Source organism: Misgurnus anguillicaudatus, chromosome 14 (assembly GCF_027580225.2).
Source record: "Misgurnus anguillicaudatus chromosome 14, ASM2758022v2, whole genome shotgun sequence".
NCBI lineage: Eukaryota > Metazoa > Chordata > Actinopteri > Cypriniformes > Cobitidae > Misgurnus > Misgurnus anguillicaudatus.
This window is the reverse complement of record NC_073350.2, coordinates 5787658-5812992: the sequence shown is the minus strand read 5'-3', so window position 1 is coordinate 5812992 and position 25335 is coordinate 5787658. Positions and strand designations below refer to the sequence as shown.

The 25335-nt window shown below is 45.4% G+C and overlaps 31 non-coding genes across 31 annotated transcripts; all 31 read right to left on the bottom strand.

Moving 5' to 3' along the window:
* Nucleotides 1–578: 578 nt before the first annotated feature.
* Nucleotides 579–651, bottom strand: trnav-aac (transfer RNA valine (anticodon AAC)). Its single transcript has one exon. It is a non-coding gene; the product is annotated as a tRNA-Val (tRNA).
* An 820-nt stretch (nucleotides 652–1471) lies between these two features.
* On the bottom strand, nucleotides 1472–1543 carry trnac-gca (transfer RNA cysteine (anticodon GCA)). The gene has a single exon. It is a non-coding gene; the product is annotated as a tRNA-Cys (tRNA).
* Nucleotides 1544–2025: 482 nt separating this feature from the next.
* On the bottom strand, nucleotides 2026–2107 carry trnas-gcu (transfer RNA serine (anticodon GCU)). Its single transcript has one exon. It is a non-coding gene; the product is annotated as a tRNA-Ser (tRNA).
* An 805-nt stretch (nucleotides 2108–2912) lies between these two features.
* trnav-aac (transfer RNA valine (anticodon AAC)) lies at nucleotides 2913–2985 on the bottom strand. The gene has a single exon. It is a non-coding gene; the product is annotated as a tRNA-Val (tRNA).
* Nucleotides 2986–3804: 819 nt separating this feature from the next.
* On the bottom strand, nucleotides 3805–3876 carry trnac-gca (transfer RNA cysteine (anticodon GCA)). The gene has a single exon. It is a non-coding gene; the product is annotated as a tRNA-Cys (tRNA).
* A 482-nt stretch (nucleotides 3877–4358) lies between these two features.
* trnas-gcu (transfer RNA serine (anticodon GCU)) lies at nucleotides 4359–4440 on the bottom strand. The gene has a single exon. It is a non-coding gene; the product is annotated as a tRNA-Ser (tRNA).
* An 805-nt stretch (nucleotides 4441–5245) lies between these two features.
* Nucleotides 5246–5318, bottom strand: trnav-aac (transfer RNA valine (anticodon AAC)). Its single transcript has one exon. It is a non-coding gene; the product is annotated as a tRNA-Val (tRNA).
* An 820-nt stretch (nucleotides 5319–6138) lies between these two features.
* On the bottom strand, nucleotides 6139–6210 carry trnac-gca (transfer RNA cysteine (anticodon GCA)). Its single transcript has one exon. It is a non-coding gene; the product is annotated as a tRNA-Cys (tRNA).
* A 482-nt stretch (nucleotides 6211–6692) lies between these two features.
* On the bottom strand, nucleotides 6693–6774 carry trnas-gcu (transfer RNA serine (anticodon GCU)). The gene has a single exon. It is a non-coding gene; the product is annotated as a tRNA-Ser (tRNA).
* Nucleotides 6775–7578: 804 nt separating this feature from the next.
* trnav-aac (transfer RNA valine (anticodon AAC)) lies at nucleotides 7579–7651 on the bottom strand. The gene has a single exon. It is a non-coding gene; the product is annotated as a tRNA-Val (tRNA).
* Nucleotides 7652–8471: 820 nt separating this feature from the next.
* On the bottom strand, nucleotides 8472–8543 carry trnac-gca (transfer RNA cysteine (anticodon GCA)). Its single transcript has one exon. It is a non-coding gene; the product is annotated as a tRNA-Cys (tRNA).
* A 482-nt stretch (nucleotides 8544–9025) lies between these two features.
* trnas-gcu (transfer RNA serine (anticodon GCU)) lies at nucleotides 9026–9107 on the bottom strand. Its single transcript has one exon. It is a non-coding gene; the product is annotated as a tRNA-Ser (tRNA).
* Nucleotides 9108–10760: 1653 nt separating this feature from the next.
* Nucleotides 10761–10832, bottom strand: trnac-gca (transfer RNA cysteine (anticodon GCA)). The gene has a single exon. It is a non-coding gene; the product is annotated as a tRNA-Cys (tRNA).
* A 482-nt stretch (nucleotides 10833–11314) lies between these two features.
* On the bottom strand, nucleotides 11315–11396 carry trnas-gcu (transfer RNA serine (anticodon GCU)). Its single transcript has one exon. It is a non-coding gene; the product is annotated as a tRNA-Ser (tRNA).
* An 805-nt stretch (nucleotides 11397–12201) lies between these two features.
* Nucleotides 12202–12274, bottom strand: trnav-aac (transfer RNA valine (anticodon AAC)). The gene has a single exon. It is a non-coding gene; the product is annotated as a tRNA-Val (tRNA).
* Nucleotides 12275–13093: 819 nt separating this feature from the next.
* trnac-gca (transfer RNA cysteine (anticodon GCA)) lies at nucleotides 13094–13165 on the bottom strand. Its single transcript has one exon. It is a non-coding gene; the product is annotated as a tRNA-Cys (tRNA).
* A 482-nt stretch (nucleotides 13166–13647) lies between these two features.
* Nucleotides 13648–13729, bottom strand: trnas-gcu (transfer RNA serine (anticodon GCU)). Its single transcript has one exon. It is a non-coding gene; the product is annotated as a tRNA-Ser (tRNA).
* An 805-nt stretch (nucleotides 13730–14534) lies between these two features.
* trnav-aac (transfer RNA valine (anticodon AAC)) lies at nucleotides 14535–14607 on the bottom strand. The gene has a single exon. It is a non-coding gene; the product is annotated as a tRNA-Val (tRNA).
* Nucleotides 14608–16144: 1537 nt separating this feature from the next.
* Nucleotides 16145–16216, bottom strand: trnac-gca (transfer RNA cysteine (anticodon GCA)). Its single transcript has one exon. It is a non-coding gene; the product is annotated as a tRNA-Cys (tRNA).
* A 482-nt stretch (nucleotides 16217–16698) lies between these two features.
* Nucleotides 16699–16780, bottom strand: trnas-gcu (transfer RNA serine (anticodon GCU)). Its single transcript has one exon. It is a non-coding gene; the product is annotated as a tRNA-Ser (tRNA).
* Nucleotides 16781–17141: 361 nt separating this feature from the next.
* On the bottom strand, nucleotides 17142–17213 carry trnac-gca (transfer RNA cysteine (anticodon GCA)). Its single transcript has one exon. It is a non-coding gene; the product is annotated as a tRNA-Cys (tRNA).
* Nucleotides 17214–17695: 482 nt separating this feature from the next.
* trnas-gcu (transfer RNA serine (anticodon GCU)) lies at nucleotides 17696–17777 on the bottom strand. The gene has a single exon. It is a non-coding gene; the product is annotated as a tRNA-Ser (tRNA).
* An 805-nt stretch (nucleotides 17778–18582) lies between these two features.
* Nucleotides 18583–18655, bottom strand: trnav-aac (transfer RNA valine (anticodon AAC)). The gene has a single exon. It is a non-coding gene; the product is annotated as a tRNA-Val (tRNA).
* Nucleotides 18656–19474: 819 nt separating this feature from the next.
* trnac-gca (transfer RNA cysteine (anticodon GCA)) lies at nucleotides 19475–19546 on the bottom strand. The gene has a single exon. It is a non-coding gene; the product is annotated as a tRNA-Cys (tRNA).
* Nucleotides 19547–20028: 482 nt separating this feature from the next.
* trnas-gcu (transfer RNA serine (anticodon GCU)) lies at nucleotides 20029–20110 on the bottom strand. Its single transcript has one exon. It is a non-coding gene; the product is annotated as a tRNA-Ser (tRNA).
* An 805-nt stretch (nucleotides 20111–20915) lies between these two features.
* trnav-aac (transfer RNA valine (anticodon AAC)) lies at nucleotides 20916–20988 on the bottom strand. Its single transcript has one exon. It is a non-coding gene; the product is annotated as a tRNA-Val (tRNA).
* An 820-nt stretch (nucleotides 20989–21808) lies between these two features.
* trnac-gca (transfer RNA cysteine (anticodon GCA)) lies at nucleotides 21809–21880 on the bottom strand. Its single transcript has one exon. It is a non-coding gene; the product is annotated as a tRNA-Cys (tRNA).
* A 482-nt stretch (nucleotides 21881–22362) lies between these two features.
* On the bottom strand, nucleotides 22363–22444 carry trnas-gcu (transfer RNA serine (anticodon GCU)). The gene has a single exon. It is a non-coding gene; the product is annotated as a tRNA-Ser (tRNA).
* An 805-nt stretch (nucleotides 22445–23249) lies between these two features.
* trnav-aac (transfer RNA valine (anticodon AAC)) lies at nucleotides 23250–23322 on the bottom strand. Its single transcript has one exon. It is a non-coding gene; the product is annotated as a tRNA-Val (tRNA).
* Nucleotides 23323–24142: 820 nt separating this feature from the next.
* Nucleotides 24143–24214, bottom strand: trnac-gca (transfer RNA cysteine (anticodon GCA)). The gene has a single exon. It is a non-coding gene; the product is annotated as a tRNA-Cys (tRNA).
* Nucleotides 24215–24696: 482 nt separating this feature from the next.
* On the bottom strand, nucleotides 24697–24778 carry trnas-gcu (transfer RNA serine (anticodon GCU)). Its single transcript has one exon. It is a non-coding gene; the product is annotated as a tRNA-Ser (tRNA).
* Between the last annotated feature and the right edge of the window lie 557 nt (nucleotides 24779–25335).

Sequence of the window (25335 nt, the reverse complement as noted above, 5' to 3'; positions counted from 1 at the left end):
TTAATTGATTGGGGTTCTTTTTCAAAATTGTTTTCAACGGATTTCAACATGAAACAGGTAAAAACCAAACGAGACATTCAAGACTTTATGTAAAGGGAACAAGAGGTTTTCATTGGCTTATCAACACAGCCAACTGGCTGGGTATTGTTGACTAAACCTCAGTACACTTACCCGCCGTACGTTCAACTAACACTTACCGAAGATCAGGTTTACAATAACGTGCATCAAACTGATGTAACTGTTGAGGTAGTTAAATCAACATGACCAAACCCTGTCATATGTCTAACAAAATGTTTATTTCAGTCGAACCAAGGACTTTTTGTGATAACCACATCACCACAGAAACCTGTTCATTTGGATTCTTTGGTTATTTTGATAGATTTGGCCACACATTTTCTCTCTGTGCAACACTCCCCAAAGGGGCAACGCTTTTCGCCCACTTGCGAACTGGCCACCTTTCATGCGTGAAGCAAATATGACGGGCGGAACTGTGTGTAACTTTAAAAGTGCTTCATGACACAAGGAGTAACGTGTCTCAAGAAAGGCATTTAACTCGCAGCGTATCAAAAGGAAGGCGCTGTTTCTGCCCGGTTTCGAACCGAGGACCTTTCGCGTGTTAGGCGAACGTGATAACCACTACACTACATAAACCTAGACGCTGTGACACTTGGTTGATTTAACAGATTTTGTCACATATTTTGCGGTCGTTTAAAGGAACCGCACAAACTGTATGAGAAAGGCGGCGCATTTCCCAGGAATGCATGGATGCTTCTTCTGAAACCTGCAAACAGCCACACACTTCTTAGTTCGGGTATCTCCCCCGATTTGTTTCAGACGTGAAGTTTGAGCAGTCAAGTCGCAGCTCTGCGATCTGACCGAATAGTGCAGGTATCTCCAAACCTGCTCCTGGTCGGCTACCGTCCTGCAGACTTCAGTTTCAACCCACCTCCAACACACCTGCCTGTAATTATCAAGCAACCCTGAACACCTTGATTAGCTGCTTCAGCTATGTTTCATTGGGGTTGGAGCTAAAATCTGCAAGGCGGAAGCTCACCAGGAGCAGGGTCGGAGTAGAGTGTGAGCACACAATTCGTGAGCTTTGGCTTCACGTCGCATGGGATTTACTCGTTAAGTGTACGTTGGCATTTAGCCACGACTGTGCTGAAATGGCACAGTGTATGCTCGTCTTTAGCGTTAGAACAGGGGTAGGCAACGCCGGTCCTGAAGTGCCGCAGTCCTGCAGATTTTACTTCCAACCCTGATTAAACCTCATCCACCTGTAGTTCTCAGGTGAGCCTTCAGACCTTGGTTAGCCGATTCATGTGTGCTTGATTTGAGCTGGAGCTAAACTCTGCAGGGCTGCTGCACTCCAGGACCGACGTTTGCCTACCCCTACGTTAAAAGGATCCAGGATGAACTTTGAATTAGAAATATTGGTGTGCCAAACTACAAACATACAGGCTTACAGCCAAGGGGGCACCCGGATTTGAACCGGGGACCTCTTGATCTGCAGTCAAATGCTCTACCACTGAGCTATACCCCCTCTGAGAAAACATGTGGCCGAAGAATTGAAAAAGGATCATGTGTTATACTTCACCACAGTTAAAGCTGTCGTGATAATGTCCAAGTGAACCGTTAGACCTCCCTATCTGCGTTTAAATGCTCTAGCACTGACCTATAGAAATTGTGCTAGAGACAACGTATGTTTTCAACCATTCCGCTAATGTTTTTCAGTTGTTTTGATTCAGGTTCTGTTCCTCTTACAGCAAACATCAACAAAGGAACCGCTCAACAGAGTCTTTACCACTTTCTAGAATCTAGACAGTTGGCACATAGCATGGACTTTAGAGTCTGAAAACACTCAAGTGTCCCCCAGAGACTCTGGCATGTAAAGACTTCAAAACTGGTGAAAAGAAAACGCGTTGCTTTCTCTACTGGCTAGCAGACCACATCTACAGGTGTGAGACGCAACGCAACCTGCGGCAATCTTGCATCTTAAAGACAGTTCAGTATCACAACGACAGACGACGAGGATGGGATTCGAACCCACGCGTGCAGAGCACAATGGATTAGCAGTCCATCGCCTTAACCACTCGGCCACCTCGTCACGTGAAACTTCCCTGGAACCCCTGCCGTTGTGCATTTTGCGATTCCTATATTGCCAGCAAGTACGTAGTAGGGTGCATCAAATTGTTTCCGTTGTTGATGTAATTAAACGTTATCTTTTAGAAAGAGTTCATTTTGGCCTAACATAAGGTAAACGCCTGAGGAGAACTGTGCATGAGCAATCCATCGCCTTAGACATGTTTAGTAATAATATCAAGGACTGACCTTTAATTGATTGGGGTTCTTTTTCAAAATTGTTTTCAACGGATTTCAACATGAAACAGGTAAAAACCAAACGAGACATTCAAGACTTTATGTAAAGGGAACAAGAGGTTTTCATTGGCTTATCAACACAGCCAACTGGCTGGGTATTGTTGACTAAACCTCAGTACACTTACCCGCCGTACGTTCAACTAACACTTACCGAAGATCAGGTTTACAATAACGTGCATCAAACTGATGTAACTGTTGAGGTAGTTAAATCAACATGACCAAAACCCTGTCATATGTCTAACAAAATGTTTATTTCAGTCGAACCAAGGACTTTTTGTGATAACCACATCACCACAGAAACCTGTTCATTTGGATTCTTTGGTTATTTTGATAGATTTGGCCACACATTTTCTCTCTGTGCAACACTCCCCAAAGGGGCAACGCTTTTCGCCCACTTGCGAACTGGCCACCTTTCATGCGTGAAGCAAATATGACGGGCGGAACTGTGTGTAACTTTAAAAGTGCTTCATGACACAAGGAGTAACGTGTCTCAAGAAAGGCATTTAACTCGCAGCGTATCAAAAGGAAGGAGCTGTTTCTGCCCGGTTCCGAACCGAGGACCTTTCGCGTGTTAGGCGAACGTGATAACCACTACACTACAGAATCCTAGACGCTGTGACACTTGGTTGATTTAACAGATTTTGTCACATATTTTGCGGTCGTTTGAAGGAACCGCACAAACTGTATGAGAAAGGCGGCGCATTTCCCAGGAATGCATGGATGCTTCTTCTGAAACTGCAAACAGCCACACACTTCTTAGTTCGGGTATCTCCCCCGATTTGTTTCAGACGTGAAGTTTGAGCAGTCAAGTCGCAGCTCTGCGATCTGACCGAATAGTGCAGGTATCTCCAAACCTGCTCCTGGTCGGCTACCGTCCTGCAGACTTCAGTTTCAACCCACCTCCAACACACCTGCCTGTAATTATCAAGCAACCCTGAACACCTTGATTAGCTGCTTCAGCTATGTTTCATTGGGGTTGGAGCTAAAATCTGCAAGGCGGGAGCTCACCAGGAGCAGGGTCGGAGTAGAGTGTGAGCACACAATTCGTGAGCTTTGGCTTCACGTCGCATGGGATTTACTCGTTAAGTGTACGTTGGCATTTAGCCACGACTGTGCTGAAATGGCACAGTGTATGCTCGTCTTTAGCGTTAGAACAGGGGCGGGCAACGCCGGTCCTGAAGTGCCGCAGTCCTGCAGATTTTACTTCCAACCCTGATTAAACCTCATCCACCTGTAGTTCTCAGGTGAGCCTTCAGACCTTGGTTAGCCGATTCATGTGTGCTTGATTTGAGCTGGAGCTAAACTCTGCAGGGCTGCTGCACTCCAGGACCGACATTTGCCTACCCCTACGTTAAAAGGATCCAGGATGAACTTTGAATTAGAAATTTTGGTGTGCCAAACTACGAACATACAGGCTTACAGCCAAGGGGGCACCCGTATTTGAACCGGGGACCTCTTGATCTGCAGTCAAATGCTCTACCACTGAGCTATACCCCCTCTGAGAAGACATGTGGCCGAAGAATTGAAAAAGGATCATGTGTTATACTTCACCACAGTTAAAGCTGTCGTGATAATGTCCAAGTGAACCGTTAGACCTCCCTATCTGCGTTTAAACGCTCTAACACTGACCTATAGAAATTGTGCTAGAGACAACGTATGTTTTCAACCATTCCGCTAATGTTTTTCAGTTGTTATGATTCAGGTTCTGTTCCTCTTACAGCAAACATCAACAAAGGAACCGCTCAACAGAGTCTTTACCACTTTCTAGAATCTAGACAGTTGGCACATAGCATGGACTTTAGAGTCTGAAAACACTCAAGTGTCCCCCAGAGACTCTGGCATGTAAAGACTTCAAAACTGGTGAAAAGAAAATGCGTTGCTTTCTCTACTGGCTAGCAGACCACATCTACAGGTGTGAGACGCAGCGCAACCTGCGGCAATCTTGCATCTTAAAGACAGTTCAGTATCACAACGACAGACGACGAGGATGGGATTCGAACCCATGCGTGCAGAGCACAATGGATTAGCAGTCCATCGCCTTAACCACTCGGCCACCTCGTCACGTGAAACTTCCCTGGAACCCCTGCCGTTGTGAATTTTGCGATTCCTAAATTGCCAGCAAGTACGTAGTAGGGTGCATCAAATTGTTTCCGTTGTTGATGTAATTAAACGTTATCTTTTAGAAAGAGTTAATTTTGGCCTAACATAAGGTAAACGCCTGAGGAGAACTGTGCATGAGCAATCCATCGCCTTAGACATGTTTAGTAATAATATCAAGGACTGACCTTTAATTGATTGGGGTTCTTTTTCAAAATTGTTTTTAACGGATTTTAACATGAAACAGGTAAAAACCAAACGAGACATTCAAGACTTTATATAAAGGGAACAAGAGGTTTTCATTGGCTTATCAACACAGCCAACTGGCTGGGTATTGTTGACTAAACCTCAGTACACTTACCCGCCGTACGTTCAACTAACACTTACCGAAGATCAGGTTTACAATAACGTGCATCAAACTGATGTAACTGTTGAGGTAGTTAAATCAACATGACCAAAACCCTGTCATATGTCTAACAAAATGTTTATTTCAGTCGAACCGAGGACTTTTTGTGATAACCACATCACCACAGAAACCTGTTCATTTGGATTCTTTGGTTATTTTGATAGATTTGGCCACACATTTTCTCTCTGTGCAACACTCCCCAAAGGGGCAACGCTTTTCGGCCACTTGCGAACTGGCCACCTTTCATGCGTGAAGCAAATATGACGGGCGGAACTGTGTGTAACTTTAAAAGTGCTTCATGACACAAGGAGTAACGTGTCTCAAGAAAGGCATTTAACTCGCAGCGTATCAAAAGGAAGGCGCTGTTTCTGCCCGGTTTCGAACCGAGGACCTTTCGCGTGTTAGGCGAACGTGATAACCACTACACTACAGAAACCTAGACGCTGTGACACTTGGTTGATTTAACAGATTTTGTCACATATTTTGCGGTCGTTTGAAGGAACCGCACAAACTGTATGAGAAAGGCGGCGCATTTCCCAGGAATGCATGGATGCTTCTTCTGAAACCTGCAAACAGCCACACACTTCTTAGTTCGGGTATCTCCCCCGATTTGTTTCAGACGTGAAGTTTGAGCAGTCAAGTCGCAGCTCTGCGATCTGACCGAATAGTGCAGGTATCTCCAAACCTGCTCCTGGTCGGCTACCGTCCTGCAGACTTCAGTTTCAACCCACCTCCAACACACCTGCCTGTAATTATCAAGCAACCCTGAACACCTTGATTAGCTGCTTCAGCTATGTTTCATTGGGGTTGGAGCTAAAATCTGCAAGTCGGGAGCTCACCAGGAGCAGGGTCGGAGTAGAGTGTGAGCACACAATTCGTGAGCTTTGGCTTCACGTCGCATGGGATTTACTCGTTAAGTGTACGTTGGCATTTAGCCACGACTGTGCTGAAATGGCACAGTGTATGCTCGTCTTTAGCGTTAGAACAGGGGTAGGCAACGCCGGTCCTGAAGTGCCGCAGTCCTGCAGATTTTACTTCCAACCCTGATTAAACCTCATCCACCTGTAGTTCTCAGGTGAGCCTTCAGACCTTGGTTAGCCGATTCATGTGTGCTTGATTTGAGCTGGAGCTAAACTCTGCAGGGCTGCTGCACTCCAGGACCGACGTTTGCCTACCCCTACGTTAAAAGGATGCAGGATGAACTTTGAATTAGAAATATTGGTGTGCCAAACTACGAACATACAGGCTTACAGCCAAGGGGGCACCCGGATTTGAACCGGGGACCTCTTGATCTGCAGTCAAATGCTCTACGACTGAGCTATACCCCCTCTGAGAAGACATGTGGCCGAAGAATTGAAAAAGGATCATGTGTTATACTTCACCACAGTTAAAGCTGTCGTGATAATGTCCAAGTGAACCGTTAGACCTCCCTATCTGCGTTTAAACGCTCTAGCACTGACCTATAGAAATTGTGCTAGAGACAACGTATGTTTTCAACCATTCCGCTAATGTTTTTCAGTTGTTATGATTCAGGTTCTGTTCCTCTTACAGCAAACATCAACAAAGGAACCGCTCAACAGAGTCTTTACCACTTTCTAGAATCTAGACAGTTGGCACATAGCATGGACTTTAGAGTCTGAAAACACTCAAGTGTCCCCCAGAGACTCTGGCATGTAAAGACTTCAAAACTGGTGAAAAGAAAACGCGTTGCTTTCTCTACTGGCTAGCAGACCACATCTACAGGTGTGAGACGCAGCGCAACCTGCGGCAATCTTGCATCTTAAAGACAGTTCAGTATCACAACGACAGACGACAAGAATGGGATTCGAACCCACGCGTGCAGAGCACAATGGATTAGCAGTCCATCGCCTTAACCACTCGGCCACCTCGTCACGTGAAACTTCCCTGGAACCCCTGCCGTTGCGCATTTTGCGATTCCTAAATTGCCAGCAAGTACGTAGTAGGGTGCATCAAATTGTTTCCGTTGTTGATGTAATTAAACGTTATCTTTTAGAAAGAGTTAATTTTGGCCTAACATAAGGTAAACGCCTGAGGAGAACTGTGCATGAGCAATCCATCGCCTTAGACATGTTTAGTAATAATATCAAGGACTGACCTTTAATTGATTGGGGTTCTTTTTCAAAATTGTTTTCAACGGATTTCAACATGAAACAGGTAAAAACCAAACGAGACATTCAAGACTTTATGTAAAGGGAACAAGAGGTTTTCATTGGCTTATCAACACAGCCAACTGGCTGGGTATTGTTGACTAAACCTCAGTACACTTACCCGCCGTACGTTCAACTAACACTTACCGAAGATCAGGTTTACAATAACGTGCATCAAACTGATGTAACTGTTGAGGTAGTTAAATCAACATGACCAAACCCTGTCATATGTCTAACAAAATGTTTATTTCAGTCGAACCAAGGACTTTTTGTGATAACCACATCACCACAGAAACCTGTTCATTTGGATTCTTTGGTTATTTTGATAGATTTGGCCACACATTTTCTCTCTGTGCAACACTCCCCAAAGGGGCAACGCTTTTCGCCCACTTGCGAACTGGCCACCTTTCATGCGTGAAGCAAATATGACGGGCGGAACTGTGTGTAACTTTAAAAGTGCTTCATGACACAAGGAGTAACGTGTCTCAAGAAAGGCATTTAACTCGCAGCGTATCAAAAGGAAGGCGCTGTTTCTGCCCGGTTTCGAACCGAGGACCTTTCGCGTGTTAGGCGAACGTGATAACCACTACACTACATAAACCTAGACGCTGTGACACTTGGTTGATTTAACAGATTTTGTCACATATTTTGCGGTCGTTTAAAGGAACCGCACAAACTGTATGAGAAAGGCGGCGCATTTCCCAGGAATGCATGGATGCTTCTTCTGAAACCTGCAAACAGCCACACACTTCTTAGTTCGGGTATCTCCCCCGATTTGTTTCAGACGTGAAGTTTGAGCAGTCAAGTCGCAGCTCTGCGATCTGACCGAATAGTGCAGGTATCTCCAAACCTGCTCCTGGTCGGCTACCGTCCTGCAGACTTCAGTTTCAACCCACCTCCAACACACCTGCCTGTAATTATCAAGCAACCCTGAACACCTTGATTAGCTGCTTCAGCTATGTTTCATTGGGGTTGGAGCTAAAATCTGCAAGGCGGAAGCTCACCAGGAGCAGGGTCGGAGTAGAGTGTGAGCACACAATTCGTGAGCTTTGGCTTCACGTCGCATGGGATTTACTCGTTAAGTGTACGTTGGCATTTAGCCACGACTGTGCTGAAATGGCACAGTGTATGCTCGTCTTTAGCGTTAGAACAGGGGTAGGCAACGCCGGTCCTGAAGTGCCGCAGTCCTGCAGATTTTACTTCCAACCCTGATTAAACCTCATCCACCTGTAGTTCTCAGGTGAGCCTTCAGACCTTGGTTAGCCGATTCATGTGTGCTTGATTTGAGCTGGAGCTAAACTCTGCAGGGCTGCTGCACTCCAGGACCGACGTTTGCCTACCCCTACGTTAAAAGGATCCAGGATGAACTTTGAATTAGAAATATTGGTGTGCCAAACTACAAACATACAGGCTTACAGCCAAGGGGGCACCCGGATTTGAACCGGGGACCTCTTGATCTGCAGTCAAATGCTCTACCACTGAGCTATACCCCCTCTGAGAAAACATGTGGCCGAAGAATTGAAAAAGGATCATGTGTTATACTTCACCACAGTTAAAGCTGTCGTGATAATGTCCAAGTGAACCGTTAGACCTCCCTATCTGCGTTTAAATGCTCTAGCACTGACCTATAGAAATTGTGCTAGAGACAACGTATGTTTTCAACCATTCCGCTAATGTTTTTCAGTTGTTTTGATTCAGGTTCTGTTCCTCTTACAGCAAACATCAACAAAGGAACCGCTCAACAGAGTCTTTACCACTTTCTAGAATCTAGACAGTTGGCACATAGCATGGACTTTAGAGTCTGAAAACACTCAAGTGTCCCCCAGAGACTCTGGCATGTAAAGACTTCAAAACTGGTGAAAAGAAAACGCGTTGCTTTCTCTACTGGCTAGCAGACCACATCTACAGGTGTGAGACGCAACGCAACCTGCGGCAATCTTGCATCTTAAAGACAGTTCAGTATCACAACGACAGACGACGAGGATGGGATTCGAACCCACGCGTGCAGAGCACAATGGATTAGCAGTCCATCGCCTTAACCACTCGGCCACCTCGTCACGTGAAACTTCCCTGGAACCCCTGCCGTTGTGCATTTTGCGATTCCTAAATTGCCAGCAAGTACGTAGTAGGGTGCATCAAATTGTTTCCGTTGTTGATGTAATTAAACGTTATCTTTTAGAAAGAGTTCATTTTGGCCTAACATAAGGTAAACGCCTGAGGAGAACTGTGCATGAGCAATCCATCGCCTTAGACATGTTTAGTAATAATATCAAGGACTGACCTTTAATTGATTGGGGTTCTTTTTCAAAATTGTTTTCAACGGATTTCAACATGAAACAGGTAAAAACCAAACGAGACATTCAAGACTTTATGTAAAGGGAACAAGAGGTTTTCATTGGCTTATCAACACAGCCAACTGGCTGGGTATTGTTGACTAAACCTCAGTACACTTACCCGCCGTACGTTCAACTAACACTTACCGAAGATCAGGTTTACAATAACGTGCATCAAACTGATGTAACTGTTGAGGTAGTTAAATCAACATGACCAAAACCCTGTCATATGTCTAACAAAATGTTTATTTCAGTCGAACCAAGGACTTTTTGTGATAACCACATCACCACAGAAACCTGTTCATTTGGATTCTTTGGTTATTTTGATAGATTTGGCCACACATTTTCTCTCTGTGCAACACTCCCCAAAGGGGCAACGCTTTTCGCCCACTTGCGAACTGGCCACCTTTCATGCGTGAAGCAAATATGACGGGCGGAACTGTGTGTAACTTTAAAAGTGCTTCATGACACAAGGAGTAACGTGTCTCAAGAAAGGCATTTAACTCGCAGCGTATCAAAAGGAAGGAGCTGTTTCTGCCCGGTTCCGAACCGAGGACCTTTCGCGTGTTAGGCGAACGTGATAACCACTACACTGCAGAATCCTAGACGCTGTGACACTTGGTTGATTTAACAGATTTTGTCACATATTTTGCGGTCGTTTGAAGGAACCGCACAAACTGTATGAGAAAGGCGGCGCATTTCCCAGGAATGCATGGATGCTTCTTCTGAAACCTGCAAACAGCCACACACTTCTTAGTTCGGGTATCTCCCCCGATTTGTTTCAGACGTGAAGTTTGAGCAGTCAAGTCGCAGCTCTGCGATCTGACCGAATAGTGCAGGTATCTCCAAACCTGCTCCTGGTCGGCTACCGTCCTGCAGACTTCAGTTTCAACCCACCTCCAACACACCTGCCTGTAATTATCAAGCAACCCTGAACACCTTGATTAGCTGCTTCAGCTATGTTTCATTGGGGTTGGAGCTAAAATCTGCAAGGCGGGAGCTCACCAGGAGCAGGGTCGCATGGGATTTACTCGGTAAGTGTACGTTGGCATTTAGCCACGACTGTGCTGAAATGGCACAGTGTATGCTCGTCTTTAGCGTTAGAACAGGGGTAGGCAACGCCGGTCCTGAAGTGCCGCAGTCCTGCAGATTTTACTTCCAACCCTGATTAAACCTCATCCACCTGTAGTTCTCAGGTGAGCCTTCAGACCGTGGTTAGCCGATTCATGTGTGCTTGATTTGAGCTGGAGCTAAACTCTGCAGGGCTGCTGCACTCCAGGACCGACGTTTGCCTACCCCTACGTTAAAAGGATCAAGGATTAACTTTGAATTAGAAATATTGGTGTGCCAAACTACGAACATACAGTCTTACAGCCAAGGGGGCACCCGGATTTGAACCGGGGACCTCTTGATCTGCAGTCAAATGCTCTACCACTGAGCTATACCCCCTCTGAGAAGACATGTGGCCGAAGAATTGAATAAGGATCATGTGTTATACTTCACCACAGTTAAAGCTGTCGTGATAATGTCCAAGTGAACCGTTAGACCTCCCTATCTGCGTTTAAACGCTCTAGCACTGACCTATAGAAATTGTGCTAGAGACAACGTATGTTTTCAACCATTCCGCTAATGTTTTTCAGTTGTTATGATTCAGGTTCTGTTCCTCTTACAGCAAACATCAACAAAGGAACCGCTCAACAGAGTCTTTACCACTTTCTAGAATCTAGACAGTTGGCACATAGCATGGACTTTAGAGTCTGAAAACACTCAAGTGTCCCCCAGAGACTCTGGCATGTAAAGACTTCAAAACTGGTGAAAAGAAAACGCGTTGCTTTCTCTACTGGCTAGCAGACCACATCTACAGGTGTGAGACGCAACGCAACCTGCGGCAATCTTGCATCTTAAAGACAGTTCAGTATCACAACGACAGACGACGAGGATGGGATTCGAACCCACGCGTGCAGAGCACAATGGATTAGCAGTCCATCGCCTTAACCACTCTGCCACCTCGTCAGGTGAAACTTCCCTGGAACCCCTGCCGTTGCGCATTTTGCGATTCCTAAATTGCCAGCGAGTACGTAGTAGGGTGCATCAAATTGTTTCCGTTGTTGATGTAATTAAACGTTATCTTTTAGAAAGAGTTCATTTTGGCCTAACATAAGGTAAACGCCTGAGGAGAACTGTGCATGAGCAATCCATCGCCTTAGACATGTTTAGTAATAATATCAAGGACTGACCTTTAATTGATTGGGGTTCTTTTTCAAAATTGTTTTCAACGGATTTCAACATGAAACAGGTAAAAACCAAACGAGACATTCAAGACTTTATGTTAAGGGAACAAGAGGTTTTCATTGGCTTATCAACACAGCCAACTGGCTGGGTATTGTTGACTAAACCTCAGTACACTTACCCGCCGTACATTCAACTAACACTTACCGAAGATCAGGTTTTTAATAACGTGCATCAAACTGATGTAACTGTTGAGGTAGTTAAATCAACATGACCAAAACCCTGTCATATGTCTAACAAAGTGTTTATTTCAGTCAAACCGAGGACTTTTTGTGATAACCACATCACCACAGAAACCTTTTCATTTGGATTCTTTGGTTATTTTGATAGATTTGGCCACACATTTTCTCTCTGTGCAACACTCCCCAAAGGGGCAACGCTTTTCGCCCACTTGCGAACTGGCCACCTTTCATGCGTGAAGCAAATATGACGGGCGGAACTGTGTGTAACTTTAAAAGTGCTTCATGACACAAGGAGTAACGTGTCTCAAGAAAGGCATTTAACTCGCAGCGTATCAAAAGGAAGGCGCTGTTTCTGCCCGGTTTCGAACCGAGGACCTTTCGCGTGTTAGGCTAACGTGATAACCACTACACTACAGAAACCTAGACGCTGTGACACTTGGTTGATTTAACAGATTTTGTCACATATTTTGCGGTCGTTTGAAGGAACCGCACAAACTGTATGAGAAAGGCGGCGCATTTCCCAGGAATGCATGGATGCTTCTTCTGAAACTGCAAACAGCCACACACTTCTTAGTTCGGGTATCTCCCCCGATTTGTTTCAGACGTGAAGTTTGAGCAGTCAAGTCGCAGCTCTGCGATCTGACCGAATAGTGCAGGTATCTCCAAACCTGCTCCTGGTCGGCTACCGTCCTGCAGACTTCAGTTTCAACCCACCTCCAACACACCTGCCTGTAATTATCAAGCAACCCTGAACACCTTGATTAGCTGCTTCAGCTATGTTTCATTGGGGTTGGAGCTAAAATCTGCAAGGCGGGAGCTCACCAGGAGCAGGGTCGGAGTAGAGTGTGAGCACACAATTCGTGAGCTTTGGCTTCACGTCGCATGGGATTTACTCGTTAAGTGTACGTTGGCATTTAGCCACGACTGTGATGAAATGGCACAGTGTATGCTCGTCTTTAGCGTTAGAACAGGGGTAGGCAACGCCGGTCCTGAAGTGCCGCAGTCCTGCAGATTTTACTTCCAACCCTGATTAAACCTCATCCACCTGTAGTTCTCAGGTGAGCCTTCAGACCTTGGTTAACCGATTCATGTGTGCTTGATTTGAGCTGGAGCTAAACTCTGCAGGGCTGCTGCACTCCAGGACCGCCGTTTGCCTACCCCTACGTTAAAAGGATCCAGGATGAACTTTGAATTAGAAATATTGGTGTGCCAAACTACGAACATACAGGCTTACAGCCAAGGGGGCACCCAGATTTGAACCGGGGACCTCTTGATCTGCAGTCAAATGCTCTACCACTGAGCTATACCCCCTCTGAGAAGACATGTGGCCGAAGAATTGAAAAAGGATCATGTGTTATACTTCACCACAGTTAAAGCTGTCGTGATAATGTCCAAGTGAACCGTTAGACCTCCCTATCTGCGTTTAAACGCTCTAGCACTGACCTATAGAAATTGTGCTAGAGACAACGTATGTTTTCAACCATTCCGCTAATGTTTTTCAGTTGTTATGATTCAGGTTCTGTTCCTCTTACAGCAAACATCAACAAAGGAACCGCTCAACAGAGTCTTTACCACTTTCTAGAATCTAGACAGTTGGCACATAGCATGGACTTTAGAGTCTGAAAACACTCAAGTGTCCCCCAGAGACTCTGGCATGTAAAGACTTCAAAACTGGTGAAAAGAAAACGCGTTGCTTTCTCTACTGGCTAGCAGACCACATCTACAGGTGTGAGACACAACGCAACCTGCGGCAATCTTGCATCTTAAAGACAGTTCAGTATCACAACGACAGACGACGAGGATGGGATTCGAACCCACGCGTGCAGAGCACAATGGATTAGCAGTCCATCGCCTTAACCACTCGGCCACCTCGTCACGTGAAACTTACCTGGAACCCCTGCCGTTGCGCATTTTGCGATTCCTAAATTGCCAGCAAGTACGTAGTAGGGTGCATCAAATTGTTTCCGTTGTTGATGTAATTAAACGTTATCTTTTAGAAAGAGTTAATTTTGGCCTAACATAAGGTAAACGCCTGAGGAGAACTGTGCATGAGCAATCCATCGCCTTAGACATGTTTAGTAATAATATCAAGGACTGACCTTTAATTGATTGGGGTTCTTTTTCAAAATTGTTTTCAACGGATTTCAACATGAAACAGGTAAAAACCAAACGAAACATTCAAGACTTTATGTAAAGGGAACAAGAGGTTTTCATTGGCTTATCAACACAGCCAACTGGCTGGGTATTGTTGACTAAACCTCAGTACACTTACCCGCCGTACATTCAACTAACACTTACCGAAGATCAGCTTTACAATAACGTGCATCAAACTGATGTAACTGTTGAGGTAGTTAAATCAACATGACCAAAACCCTGTCATATGTCTAACAAAGTGTTTATTTCAGTCGAACCGAGGACTTTTTGTGATAACCACATCACCACAGAAACCTGTTCATTTGTATTCTTTGGTTATTTTGATAGATTTGGCCACACATTTTCTCTCTGTGCAACACTCCCCAAAGGGGCAACGCTTTTCGCCCACTTGCGAACTGGCCACCTTTCATGCGTGAAGCAAATATGACGGGCGGAACTGTGTGTAACTTTAAAAGTGCTTCATGACACAAGGAGTAACGTGTCTCAAGAAAGGCATTTAACTCGCAGCGTATCAAAAGGAAGGCGCTGTTTCTGCCCGGTTTCGAACCGAGGACCTTTCGCGTGTTAGGCGAATGTGATAACCACTACACTACAGAAACCTAGACGCTGTGACACTTGGTTGATTTAACAGATTTTGTCACATATTTTGCGGTCGTTTGAAGGAACCGCACAAACTGTATGAGAAAGGCGGCGCATTTCCCAGGAATGCATGGATGCTTCTTCTGAAACTGCAAACAGCCACACACTTCTTAGTTCGGGTATCTCCCCCGATTTGTTTCAGACGTGAAGTTTGAGCAGTCAAGTCACAGCTCTGCGATCTGACCGAATAGTGCAGGTATCTCCAAACCTGCTCCTGGTCGGCTACCGTCCTGCAGACTTCAGTTTCAACCCACCTCCAACACACCTGCCTGTAATTATCAAGCAACCCTGAACACCTTGATTAGCTGCTTCAGCTATGTTTCATTGGGGTTGGAGCTAAAAGGTGTGTTCGACTTCATGCGGCGCTGCGCAGACCGATCGGTGGCTGACTTGAAGCAGTGCATTCCGGTTAGTAATTTTGTCCGACTTAAGCTGGCGCTGCAGGCACGTGACTGTGTCATGTGGTTTTTAAGTACCGCGAGAGCGATTCGAGATCAGCCGCCGGAGTCAGCCAGCACAGCTTGCGAAGAGGAGCTGCACGGGCTGTAATGACGACACACGATTGGTCGGATTCACCACATGACAACAATCACGTGTGTTTCGTGTTTCTTTTCACGCCCTCAGTTCCACAAATGCTCACAAATCTGTATTTTTATAACAGTTAAAGCTATTTTCATGTAGTCGCGATGTTATATTGTGTCATCTTTATCAAATAAAATGGATAAAAAACGTAGACCCCACTACATTGGTATTTAAATAATATATGCTTATGTTGAACTTTATTATTGTAAAAACAGATGCTGTAAGCCTCTTCAGTTCCACTCATGCTCATAAACGGACATTTACAACAGTATAATTCACTTTTTATGTAGTTTACATCTTACAAATCATGTTTAATGCGATTAAGCAAGCAAACGGCACGTGATCAGCCATCCCTGACGTAAATGCAGCAAACTACGGGAACCACAGCGCGTCCGACTTCAGCTCCTCCCCACCTGCACGCGGCTAATCTCGCCGATCGGTTACATCCAGCCACAGCCGATGTCGAACACACCTATTATCTGCAAGGCGGGAGCTCACCAGGAGCAGGGTCGGAGTAGAGTGTGAGCACACAATTCGTGAGCTTTGGCTTCACGTCGCATGGGATTTACTCGTTAAGTGTACGTTGGCATTTAGCCACGACTGTGCTGAAATGGCACAGTGTATGCTCGTCTTTAGCGTTAGAACAGGGGTAGGCAACGCCGGTCCTGAAGTGCCGCAGTCCTGCAGATTTTACTTCCAAGCCTGATTAAACCTCATCCACCTGTAGTTCTCAGATGAGCCTTCAGACCTTGGTTAGCCGATTCATGTGTGCTTGATTTGAGCTGGAGCTAAACTCTGCAGGGCTGCTGCACTCCAGGACCGACGTTTGCCTACCCCTACGTTAAAAGGATCCAGGATGAACTTTGAATTAGAAATATTGGTGTGCCAAACTACGAACATACAGGCTTACAGCCAAGGGGGCACCCGGATTTGAACCGGGGACCTCTTGATCTGCAGTCAAATGCTCTACGACTGAGCTATACCCCCTCTGAGAAGACATGTGGCCGAAGAATTGAAAAAGGATCATGTGTTATACTTCACCACAGTTAAAGCTGTCGTGATAATGTCCAAGTGAACCGTTAGACCTCCCTATCTGCGTTTAAACGCTCTAGCACTGACCTATAGAAATTGTGCTAGAGACAACGTATGTTTTCAACCATTCCGCTAATGTTTTTCAGTTGTTATGATTCAGGTTCTGTTCCTCTTACAGCAAACATCAACAAAGGAACCGCTCAACAGAGTCTTTACCACTTTCTAGAATCTAGACAGTTGGCACATAGCATGGACTTTAGAGTCTGAAAACACTCAAGTGTCCCCCAGAGACTCTGGCATGTAAAGACTTCAAAACTGGTGAAAAGAAAACGCGTTGCTTTCTCTACTGGCTAGCAGACCACATCTACAGGTGTGAGATGGAGCGCAACCTGCGGCAATCTTGCATCTTAAAGACAGTTCAGTATCATAACGACAGACGACGAGGATGGGATTCGAACCCATGCGTGCAGAGCACAATGGATTAGCAGTCCATCGCCTTAACCACTCGGCCACCTCGTCACATGAAACTTCCCTGGAACAAGTGTACGTTGGCATTTAGCCACGACTGTGCTGAAATGGCACAGTGTATGCTCGTCTTTAGCGTTAGAACAGGGGTAGGCAACGCCGGTCCTGAAGTGCCGCAGTCCTGCAGATTTTACTTCCAACCCTGATTAAACCTCATCCACCTGTAGTTCTCAGGTGAGCCTTCAGACCTTGGTTAGCCGATTCATGTGTGCTTGATTTGAGCTGGAGCTAAACTCTGCAGGGCTGCTGCACTCCAGGACCGACGTTTGCCTACCCCTACGTTAAAAGGATCCAGGATGAACTTTGAATTAGAAATATTGGTGTGCCGAACTACGAACATACAGGCTTACAGCCAAGGGGGCACCCGGATTTGAACCGGGGACCTCTTGATCTGCAGTCAAATGCTCTACCACTGAGCTATACCCCCTCTGAGAAGACATGTGGCCGAAGAATTGAAAAAGGATCATGTGTTATACTTCACCACAGTTAAAGCTGTCGTGATAATGTCCAAGTGAACCGTTAGACCTCCCTATCTGCGTTTAAACGCTCTAGCACTGACCTATAGAAATTGTGCTAGAGACAACGTATGTTTTCAACCATTCCGCTAATGTTTTTCAGTTGTTATGATTCAGGTTCTGTTCCTCTTACAGCAAACATCAACAAAGGAACCGCTCAACAGAGTCTTTACCACTTTCTAGAATCTAGACAGTTGGCACATAGCATGGACTTTAGAGTCTGAAAACACTCAAGTGTCCCCCAGAGACTCTGGCATGTAAAGACTTCAAAACTGGTGAAAAGAAAACGGGTTGCTTTCTCTACTGGCTAGCAGACCACATCTACAGGTGTGAGACGCAACGCAACCTGCGGCAATCTTGCATCTTAAAGACAGTTCAGTATCACAACGACAGACGACGAGGATGGGATTCGAACCCACGCGTGCAGAGCACAATGGATTAGCAGTCCATCGCCTTAACCACTCGGCCACCTCGTCACGTGAAACTTCCCTGGAACCCCTGCCGTTGCGCATTTTGCGATTCCTAAATTGCCAGCAAGTACGTAGTAGGGTGCATCAAATTGTTTCCGTTGTTGATGTAATTAAACGTTATCTTTTAGAAAGAGTTCATTTTGGCCTAACATAAGGTAAACGCCTGAGGAGAACTGTGCATGAGCAATCCATCGCCTTAGACATGTTTAGTAATAATATCAAGGACTGACCTTTAATTGATTGGGGTTCTTTTTCAAAATTGTTTTCAACGGATTTCAACATGAAACAGGTAAAAACCAAACGAGACATTCAAGACTTTATGTTAAGGGAACAAGAGGTTTTCATTGGCTTATCAACACAGCCAACTGGCTGGGTATTGTTGACTAAACCTCAGTACACTTACCCGCCGTACGTTCAACTAACACTTACCGAAGATCAGGTTTACAATAACGTGCATCAAACTGATGTAACTGTTGAGGTAGTTAAATCAACATGACCAAAACCCTGTCATATGTCTAACAAAGTGTTTATTTCAGTCAAACCGAGGACTTTTTGTGATAACCACATCACCACAGAAACCTTTTCATTTGGATTCTTTGGTTATTTTGATAGATTTGGCCACACATTTTCTCTCTGTGCAACACTCCCCAAAGGGGCAACGCTTTTCGCCCACTTGCGAACTGGCCACCTTTCATGCGTGAAGCAAATATGACGGGCGGAACTGTGTGTAACTTTAAAAGTGCTTCATGACACAAGGAGTAACGTGTCTCAAGAAAGGCATTTAACTCGCAGCGTATCAAAAGGAAGGCGCTGTTTCTGCCCGGTTTCGAACCGAGGACCTTTCGCGTGTTAGGCGAACGTGATAACCACTACACTACAGAAACCTAGACGCTGTGACACTTGGTTGATTTAACAGATTTTGTCACATATTTTGCGGTCGTTTGAAGGAACCGCACAAACTGTATGAGAAAGGCGGCGCATTTCCCAGGAATGCATGGATGCTTCTTCTGAAACTGCAAACAGCCACACACTTCTTAGTTCGGGTATCTCCCCCGATTTGTTTCAGACGTGAAGTTTGAGCAGTCAAGTCACAGCTCTGCGATCTGACCGAATAGTGCAGGTATCTCCAAACCTGCTCCTGGTCGGCTACCGTCCTGCAGACTTCAGTTTCAACCCACCTCCAACACACCTGCCTGTAATTATCAAGCAACCCTGAACACCTTGATTAGCTGCTTCAGCTATGTTTCATTGGGGTTGGAGCTAAAATCTGCAAGGCGGGAGCTCACCAGGAGCAGGGTCGGAGTAGAGTGTGAGCACACAATTCGTGAGCTTTGGCTTCACGTCGCATGGGATTTACTCGTTAAGTGTACGTTGGCATTTAGCCACGACTGTGCTGAAATGGCACAGTGTATGCTCGTCTTTAGCGTTAGAACAGGGGTAGGCAACGCCGGTCCTGAAGTGCCGCAGTCCTGCAGATTTTACTTCCAACCCTGATTAAACCTCATCCACCTGTAGTTCTCAGGTGAGCCTTCAGACCTTGGTTAGCCGATTCATGTGTGCTTGATTTGAGCTGGAGCTAAACTCTGCAGGGCTGCTGCACTCCAGGACCGACGTTTGCCTACCCCTACGTTAAAAGGATCCAGGATGAACTTTGAATTAGAAATATTGGTGTGCCAAACTACGAACATACAGGCTTACAGCCAAGGGGGCACCCGGATTTGAACCGGGGACCTCTTGATCTGCAGTCAAATGCTCTACCACTGAGCTATACCCCCTCTTAGAAGACATGTGGCCGAAGAATTGAAAAAGGATCATGTGTTATACTTCACCACAGTTAAAGCTGTCGTGATAATGTCCAAGTGAACCGTTAGACCTCCCTATCTGCGTTTAAACGCTCTAGCACTGACCTATAGAAATTGTGCTAGAGACAACGTATGTTTTCAACCATTCCGCTAATGTTTTTCAGTTGTTATGATTCAGGTTCTGTTCCTCTTACAGCAAACATCAACAAAGGAACCGCTCAACAGAGTCTTTACCACTTTCTAGAATCTAGACAGTTGGCACATAGCATGGACTTTAGAGTCTGAAAACACTCAAGTGTCCCCCAGAGACTCTGGCATGTAAAGACTTCAAAACTGGTGAAAAGAAAACGCGTTGCTTTCTCTACTGGCTAGCAGACCACATCTACAGGTGTGACACGCAGCGCAACCTGCGGCAATCTTGCATCTTAAAGACAGTTCAGTATCACAACGACAGACGACGAGGATGGGATTCGAACCCACGCGTGCAGAGCACAATGGATTAGCAGTCCATCGCCTTAACCACTCGGCCACCTCGTCACGTGAAACTTCCCTGGAACCCCTGCCGTTGCGCATTTTGCGATTCCTAAATTGCCAGCAAGTACGTAGTAGGGTGCATCAAATTGTTTCCGTTGTTGATGTAATTAAACGTTATCTTTTAGAAAGAGTTCATTTTGGCCTAACATAAGGTAAACGCCTGAGGAGAACTGTGCATGAGCAATCCATCGCCTTAGACATGTTTAGTAATAATATCAAGGACTGACCTTTAATTGATTGGGGTTCTTTTTCAAAATTGTTTTCAACGGATTTCAACATGAAACAGGTAAAAACCAAACGAGACATTCAAGACTTTATGTAAAGGGAACAAGAGGTTTTCATTGGCTTATCAACACAGCCAACTGGCTGGGTATTGTTGACTAAACCTCAGTACACTTACCCGCCGTACGTTCAACTAACACTTACCGAAGATCAGGTTTACAATAACGTGCATCAAACTGATGTAACTGTTGAGGTAGTTAAATCAACATGACCAAAACCCTGTCATATGTCTAACAAAGTGTTTATTTCAGTCGAACCGAGGACTTTTTGTGATAACCACATCACCACAGAAACCTGTTCATTTGGATTCTTTGGTTATTTTGATAGATTTGGCCACACATTTTCTCTCTGTGCAACACTCCCCAAAGGGGCAACGCTTTTCGCCCACTTGCGAACTGGCCACCTTTCATGCGTGAAGCAAATATGACGGGCGGAACTGTGTGTAACTTTAAAAGTGCTTCATGACACAAGGAGTAACGTGTCTCAAGAAAGGCATTTAACTCGCAGCGTATCAAAAGGAAGGCGCTGTTTCTGCCCGGTTTCGAACCGAGGACCTTTCGCGTGTTAGGCGAACGTGATAACCACTACACTACAGAAACCTAGACGCTGTGACACTTGGTTGATTTAACAGATTTTGTCACATATTTTGCGGTCGTTTGAAGGAACCGCACAAACTGTATGAGAAAGGCGGCGCATTTCCCAGGAATGCATGGATGCTTCTTCTGAAACCTGCAAACAGCCACACACTTCTTAGTTCGGGTATCTCCCCCGATTTGTTTCAGACGTGAAGTTTGAGCAGTCAAGTCGCAGCTCTGCGATCTGACCGAATAGTGCAGGTATCTCCAAACCTGCTCCTGGTCGGCTACCGTCCTGCAGACTTCAGTTTCAACCCACCTCCAACACACCTGCCTGTAATTATCAAGCAACCCTGAACACCTTGATTAGCTGCTTCAGCTATGTTTCATTGGGGTTGGAGCTAAAATCTGCAAGGCGGGAGCTCACCAGGAGCAGGGTCGGAGTAGAGTGTGAGCACACAATTCGTGAGCTTTGGCTTCACGTCGCATGGGATTTACTCGTTAAGTGTACGTTGGCATTTAGCCACGACTGTGCTGAAATGGCACAGTGTATGCTCGTCTTTAGCGTTAGAACAGGGGTAGGCAACGCCGGTCCTGAAGTGCCGCAGTCCTGCAGATTTTACTTCCAACCCTGATTAAACCTCATCCACCTGTAGTTCTCAGGTGAGCCTTCAGACCTTGGTTAGCCGATTCATGTGTGCTTGATTTGAGCTGGAGCTAAACTCTGCAGGGCTGCTGCACTCCAGGACCGACGTTTGCCTACCCCTACGTTAAAAGGATCCAGGATGAACTTTGAATTAGAAATATTGGTGTGCCAAACTACGAACATACAGGCTTACAGCCAAGGGGGCACCCGGATTTGAACCGGGGACCTCTTGATCTGCAGTCAAATGCTCTACCACTGAGCTATACCCCCTCTGAGAAGACATGTGGCCGAAGAATTGAAAAAGGATCATGTGTTATACTTCACCACAGTTAAAGCTGTCGTGATAATGTCCAAGTGAACCGTTAGACCTCCCTATCTGCGTTTAAACGCTCTAGCACTGACCTATAGAAATTGTGCTAGAGACAACGTATGTTTTCAACCATTCCGCTAATGTTTTTCAGTTGTTATGATTCAGGTTCTGTTCCTCTTACAGCAAACATCAACAAAGGAACCGCTCAACAGAGTCTTTACCACTTTCTAGAATCTAGACAGTTGGCACATAGCATGGACTTTAGAGTCTGAAAACACTCAAGTGTCCCCCAGAGACTCTGGCATGTAAAGACTTCAAAACTGGTGAAAAGAAAACGCGTTGCTTTCTCTACTGGCTAGCAGACCACATCTACAGGTGTGACACGCAGCGCAACCTGCGGCAATCTTGCATCTTAAAGACAGTTCAGTATCACAACGACAGACGACGAGGATGGGATTCGAACCCACGCGTGCAGAGCACAATGGATTAGCAGTCCATCGCCTTAACCACTCGGCCACCTCGTCACGTGAAACTTCCCTGGAACCCCTGCCGTTGCGCATTTTGCGATTCCTAAATTGCCAGCAAGTACGTAGTAGGGTGCATCAAATTGTTTCCGTTGTTGATGTAATTAAACGTTATCTTTTAGAAAGAGTTCATTTTGGCCTAACATAAGGTAAACGCCTGAGGAGAACTGTGCATGAGCAATCCATCGCCTTAGACATGTTTAGTAATAATATCAAGGACTGACCTTTAATTGATTGGGGTTCTTTTTCAAAATTGTTTTCAACGGATTTCAACATGAAACAGGTAAAAACCAAACGAGACATTCAAGACTTTATGTAAAGGGAACAAGAGGTTTTCATTGGCTTATCAACACAGCCAACTGGCTGGGTATTGTTGACTAAACCTCAGTACACTTACCCGCCGTACGTTCAACTAACACTTACCGAAGATCAGGTTTACAATAACGTGCATCAAACTGATGTAACTGTTGAGGTAGTTAAATCAACATGACCAAAACCCTGTCATATGTCTAACAAAGTGTTTATTTCAGTCGAACCGAGGACTTTTTGTGATAACCACATCACCACAGAAACCTGTTCATTTGGATTCTTTGGTTATTTTGATAGATTTGGCCACACATTTTCTCTCTGTGCAACACTCCCCAAAGGGGCAACGCTTTTCGCCCACTTGCGAACTGGCCACCTTTCATGCGTGAAGCAAATATGACGGGCGGAACTGTGTGTAACTTTAAAAGTGCTTCATGACACAAGGAGTAACGTGTCTCAAGAAAGGCATTTAACTCGCAGCGTATCAAAAGGAAGGCGCTGTTTCTGCCCGGTTTCGAACCGAGGACCTTTCGCGTGTTAGGCGAACGTGATAACCACTACACTACAGAAACCTAGACGCTGTGACACTTGGTTGATTTAACAGATTTTGTCACATATTTTGCGGTCGTTTGAAGGAACCGCACAAACTGTATGAGAAAGGCGGCGCATTTCCCAGGAATGCATGGATGCTTCTTCTGAAACCTGCAAACAGCCACACACTTCTTAGTTCGGGTATCTCCCCCGATTTGTTTCAGACGTGAAGTTTGAGCAGTCAAGTCGCAGCTCTGCGATCTGACCGAATAGTGCAGGTATCTCCAAACCTGCTCCTGGTCGGCTACCGTCCTGCAGACTTCAGTTTCAACCCACCTCCAACACACCTGCCTGTAATTATCAAGCAACCCTGAACACCTTGATTAGCTGCTTCAGCTATGTTTCATTGGGGTTGGAGCTAAAATCTGCAAGGCGGGAGCTCACCAGGAGCAGGGTCGGAGTAGAGTGTGAGCACACAATTCGTGAGCTTTGGCTTCACGTCGCATGGGATTTACTCGTTAAGTGTACGTTGGCATTTAGCCACGACTGTGCTGAAATGGCACAGTGTATGCTCGTCTTTAGCGTTAGAACAGGGGTAGGCAACGCCGGTCCTGAAGTGCCGCAGTCCTGCAGATTTTACTTCCAACCCTGATTAAACCTCATCCACCTGTAGTTCTCAGGTGAGCCTTCAGACCTTGGTTAGCCGATTCATGTGTGCTTGATTTGAGCTGGAGCTAAACTCTGCAGGGCTGCTGCACTCCAGGACCGACGTTTGCCTACCCCTACGTTAAAAGGATCCAGGATGAACTTTGAATTAGAAATATTGGTGTGCCAAACTACGAACATACAGGCTTACAGCCAAGGGGGCACCCGGATTTGAACCGGGGACCTCTTGATCTGCAGTCAAATGCTCTACCACTGAGCTATACCCCCTCTGAGAAGACATGTGGCCGAAGAATTGAAAAAGGATCATGTGTTATACTTCACCACAGTTAAAGCTGTCGTGATAATGTCCAAGTGAACCGTTAGACCTCCCTATCTGCGTTTAAACGCTCTAGCACTGACCTATAGAAATTGTGCTAGAGACAACGTATGTTTTCAACCATTCCGCTAATGTTTTTCAGTTGTTATGATTCAGGTTCTGTTCCTCTTACAGCAAACATCAACAAAGGAACCGCTCAACAGAGTCTTTACCACTTTCTAGAATCTAGACAGTTGGCACATAGCATGGACTTTAGAGTCTGAAAACACTCAAGTGTCCCCCAGAGACTCTGGCATGTAAAGACTTCAAAACTGGTGAAAAGAAAACGCGTTGCTTTCTCTACTGGCTAGCAGACCACATCTACAGGTGTGACACGCAGCGCAACCTGCGGCAATCTTGCATCTTAAAGACAGTTCAGTATCACAACGACAGACGACGAGGATGGGATTCGAACCCACGCGTGCAGAGCACAATGGATTAGCAGTCCATCGCCTTAACCACTCGGCCACCTCGTCACGTGAAACTTCCCTGGAACCCCTGCCGTTGCGCATTTTGCGATTCCTAAATTGCCAGCAAGTACGTAGTAGGGTGCATCAAATTGTTTCCGTTGTTGATGTAATTAAACGTTATCTTTTAGAAAGAGTTCATTTTGGCCTAACATAAGGTAAACGCCTGAGGAGAACTGTGCATGAGCAATCCATCGCCTTAGACATGTTTAGTAATAATATCAAGGACTGACCTTTAATTGATTGGGGTTCTTTTTCAAAATTGTTTTCAACGGATTTCAACATGAAACAGGTAAAAACCAAACGAGACATTCAAGACTTTATGTAAAGGGAACAAGAGGTTTTCATTGGCTTATCAACACAGCCAACTGGCTGGGTATTGTTGACTAAACCTCAGTACACTTACCCGCCGTACGTTCAACTAACACTTACCGAAGATCAGGTTTACAATAACGTGCATCAAACTGATGTAACTGTTGAGGTAGTTAAATCAACATGACCAAAACCCTGTCATATGTCTAACAAAGTGTTTATTTCAGTCGAACCGAGGACTTTTTGTGATAACC